The sequence below is a fragment of the Corylus avellana genome, chromosome ca2, assembly GCF_901000735.1.
Source record: "Corylus avellana chromosome ca2, CavTom2PMs-1.0".
Taxonomy (NCBI): Eukaryota; Viridiplantae; Streptophyta; class Magnoliopsida; order Fagales; family Betulaceae; genus Corylus; species Corylus avellana.
In genome coordinates this window covers 50069755-50074781 of record NC_081542.1, presented here as the reverse complement: position 1 = coordinate 50074781, position 5027 = coordinate 50069755, and positions in this window count along the sequence as shown.

Sequence of the window (5027 nt, the reverse complement as noted above, 5' to 3'; positions counted from 1 at the left end):
AAATGTTAAACCCCCTCACATTCCCCTACATCCACCACACTATTTACTTCATTTTTTTCCCAAAAAAATATTCTTACTTTTATATCAAATCACTCACTTTTTATATCCAATTATTTACTTTTTATTACTATTTAAATAAAAAAAAATCATTATAAAACAAAATTTTTTACTTCTCAATACCACTTTTTCATTTTTTCATACCAATTATTATTATTATTATTTTCTTTTCTTTTTTTTATCCATGAACAGTGCCGTGGTCCATGAACAGTACGGTGTGGTGGGGTGTTGTTTAACAAACACCCCCATTATAACGAATGAGACACAGTACTCTCTTTCAATCTGCTAGTCTTTAGAATAATCAAATTGATGATCAAATTTTCTGTCGTGTTCTAATTGTTTAGCTAGGGACGCAATAATTCATCCTGGTGGTCCAATATACTAAATATCTTTGCACCAAAAAGTCAATCTTTTGATTATGGGCTGTTTGGGTTACATTCTAGTTATCCAAGTGAATTAGGATCCATTTGAATTTTGCGATTCTAAAAAGTGTAATCTAAAAATGATGATTTTAAAATTTGTGATTTAAAAACACGATGATTTTTTTCTTTTTTTATTATTTTCTTTTTTCGGGTTCAACAGAGAAAAAACTCTAGTTCATATTGGTCCAAATAATGAATGCTTTTTGTTGGTTGGATGGACCCAACTCAGTTATGCACAACCTGTTGGGTTATCCCACATCGGTTGTAAAAGAGATTGGTGGTCACTTTATAAGTATGAGGTAAAATCTTACCTCTTGAGCTAACTTTTGAGGTCAAGAGAGGCTAAAAACTACCCAACACAACCTAATAGTAGTTTGGATTTTACAAATTGGGGGTAGGGTAGGGTGGGGTGGGGGGGAGGATGGCCAAAGAGTTCATGAAGACACATGACCTTGCCTTTGCGTCGAGGCCAGATTTTCTTCTCCCTGGAATTATGTTCTATGGGGGCTCAGACATTGCCTTTTCTCCATATGGGAATTTCTGGAGGCAAATGAGAAAAGTTTTCGTTTTGGAAATCTTTAGTGCCAAGAGGGTCCAGATCATTCTCTACTCTTAGAGAAGAAGACGTTCATAATCTCATTGACTCCATCCACTCATCTTCAGGATCTCTAATCAATTTCAATGAACGTATTTTCACTGTGTCAAGTACCATTGTATGTAGAGCAGCATTCGGTAGCAAATGCAAAGACCAAGATGAATTTCTATCATTGACCAAGGAATTTATATCCTTGTCAGGACGCTTTGATCAGTTAGCTGATTTCTTCCCTTCACATAAATGTGTTCATTTTATTAGCAGGTTGAAAGCAAAACAAGAGAAGATTCATAGGAAGATCGACAAGATCCTGGAGAATATCATCCATGACTATGAGCATAGGGAGAAAAAGATGAGTGCATCCAATAGCAAGTCTGAAATAGAGCAGGAAGATTTAGTTGACGTCCTTCTACGCCTTCAACAAAGTGGTACACTTGAGTTCCCAATCACAACCAACAACATCAAGGCCATCATTTTGGTTAGTATTTCTGCTACAATCCAAATCATTCAAAAATAAATAATTCCCAACGACTCTGGGAATTAACATATTTTTCTTTAATTAAAAAGAATCTATAAATGTTTCTTAATAAATCACCGTTACGTTGTAGCAAAAGTTGTGTCCAACTCCATTGACTGATGCAGGAAAAGTTATGTATATGATGGCTAGGATTTTCTTTTTTCTTTTCTGTGTATTATTATTCAGGGTTTAATAATAACATTTGGACTTTTTTTTTTTTTTTGGTTTTCTAATTAACTTTTGCACTTTTATATTCTTCGATTTTCATAGAAATTTTAGGATTTGTTTTTTTTTATATATATATATATATATATATATATATATATATGTGTGCTTTTAAAGATTTTCTAGTAACCATAGGATTAGAATTCGTAAGCTATAAAAAGGCTTGTATTCAGGAGCGGAACCAGATTTTTTGCATTAGCAGTCCGAATCTATGCAAATAGATAAATACATAGATATAATCCTTCAATGTGTGTGTGCGCGTTTATGTAAAATAAAAGCTGACAAGTCTTAAACTTAATTTCATACTAAGTAATAAGTTATAACTACTGTATATAAAAGTTACATGCCTATAAAATGATGTTTAAAAAGAACTTTATTTTCGAATACAAAAGTTTTTCTAATTTGCTATAGAGAAGTACATTATTTTTATAAAAAAATAATAATAATAATTTAGCATCTCCTTCAAATGATGCTCGATGACCGTCTTTCATGGAATAAAATTCGTCCATTATTATTTCTTTAGAAAGTTACATTTAGGGGTGTGAAAAAGTCATCATTTGTCAAGACTATAGTATAGAAAATTATGTTTTTGCATGGTCTTTAAAATTTTTTGGGTTGCCAAGGACGCCCCCAAAGTTTAAGGTAGGTCCACCCCTGCTTGTATTGAATCTCATTTTATCATTGAGATCACTAAGTTAACTTATTATGGATTTGTTTAATAAAAGAACAGTTTATTTTACATAAATGCTATACACATCCCTCTCACACTCCATAATATTTAACATTGGATTTTGGACGAATGACTATTGAATTTTGTATTCAATAGTGATTTTTACTATACCACGTTGAAGAATGTGCATTTAGGAGTGTGAGAATAACAGTGGTTAGTATTTTTCTTTCTTTCATTGTTTTTTTCTTTTGTTGTCAACAGTTGGAGAGAGAAGAGTGTAACGGTGCGAAAACACGGAATTTAAATGGGCCAAGTGGTATAATATGACAAGCCTTCAACGGAAAGAAAAAAAAAATTCATGAGAAAGATCTTTAGAATCTAGTTACTCGAAATTAGTGTTCAAAGAAACTCTATGGTTAATTATAGTACCCTCCTAATTCTATGCTACTTCCAAGAAAATGTAAGGAGCTATACGCAAAATTGATGGATATATATGAAATTAATACCAATCAAAATCAAAGTTAAATGCGTGGGCAATTCGAAGCAGAAAATGATCATTTCCATTTTAAAATCCCTCAATTTCCTCCATTTCCTTTTCCATTGGAAGCAAGGGCGGACCCATAGTTGGCGATTCGTCCCCCTAAATTTTTTCAATTTTTCATAAATTTCCTTTAAATATACTAATTTTATAAATTTATTCCTCCAAAAATGATATATTTGTCCCCCAAAGTATCATTTGTGCCTTTTTTTAATTTTTTTTTTAGTTTTATCCCCAAAATAATATTTGTGTCCCTTTTAATTATTATTTTTTAGTTTCCCACCCCCCCAAAAAAAAATTTACTTGTGTCCCCTTTTAATTTTTATTTATTTATTTATTTTTAACTTTGCCCCCTCTTTCAGCATAAAAAAACCTAAAATACCAAATTCATTTAGTTTCACTCTATATTCTAATTCACTTCTAATCAACAACGTAATTTGATTTGGGACTCTCATTGAATATGTGAAAGGAAAAGTTAAATGGTTTGAGTTCTTTGAGTGGCTTCTAATCAACAATCCCAACAATCAGTTTTTTCAGTGGTTATTTTGCCATCATTTAGATTTACAATATTTTTTTTGACATCACAAGTTAAATGGTTTAATCATTTATAATTACAAAATTGTTTGGGTTGACTCTTAAAGCACAAAAAATGCATAAAACTATCTTATAGCGTAAAACACTAGATTTTTCCTTATTTCTTTATTCTTCCTTCCATTTCTTCTTCTCTCCCATTTCTTCTTCTTCCTTCTTCTTCCTTATCCTTGTCATTTAATAGAGAAAAGGAGATTTTGTGGATCCATTTAAGCTGATAAAATCCCTAAAGGCCTAAAGGATTAACAACTTAACATTTCCCTCTAAGATTTAATTTTGAATCAAAAAATAAATTTTGAGGCATTAGAATATATTTTTTAGGCATTAAAATCTGATTTTGCGTTTTCCGATTGCGTTTCCTGTTGGGTAAGGGGCTACGTTTTTCGGTTGGGTTTGGCTGGCGATGAAAAAAAAAAGGGCTATTGTTTTGAGAACGTCTGAAGAAGAAGTGACTGTAAAATAATTCTGTGTTTTCAATCCTATTATTTAAGATGAGTTTAACTTAGGTGTCAAAAATGTATCAAGAACTATAAAATAGGCATTTTATGCGCCAACCGTTTGGTGGGGAGTCTCTTTCCCATATATCCAGGATGAAACCAAAGGATTTGGACATGATCATAGAAAGTGTCTTTTACTGAAGTCTCTAATCCAAACACGTGTCCGCGTGCTGAGAAATAGGGCTTTGCGTATTGTTTTATTTCTCTCAACTTTGCCCGATGCATACATATTTGAAAAGATTTACTTGTTTGGGAATGCCATTTTTTGGTTTTGAACTCAATTCATTTTTGAGTTTTTTTTAGTGTGAATATCAAGGAAAAAAAAGAGTTGAGATTAAGTTTGAATAGTAATTAATAAATTAAGTAAAAATTATAAAATTATATATAATTAAAAATATATATTAAAATATTAAAAAAAAAACAAATTTAATTTTTTTTAAAAAAAAAAATTAAGGAAAATTTTGAACCACCCCTAGGGGTAGCCAAACTACCACCGAGGGGTGGATCAGTCACCCCTAGGTGTCTAAAGGTGGTTGAGTCACTACTAGGGGGTGGATCGGCCACTCCTGAAACTAATGGGGGTGGTCGAGCCACCCCAAATAGCGATTTTGGGGTGGCTCAGCCATCCCAAAAACTGCTTGGGGGTGGTTGAGCCACTCCCAATGACTACTTGGGCATGGTCGATGACTCGATTCAACCCTAGCGCGTGGATTGACCACCCCCGAAGTTGATGGGGGTGGTTCAGCCACCCTTAGCCGTTACTTGGGGGTGGTTTGCCACCCCCAAATTAGACAGAGTGGAGCCATCCCCCATTAGCTTTGGCCTTCAAGGGAGGCCGATCTACTCCTGAGGGATGGATCGGTCACCTTCAAATTCTTAGGAATGGTCTAGTTACCACCTGGGGTGTTTCGACCACCC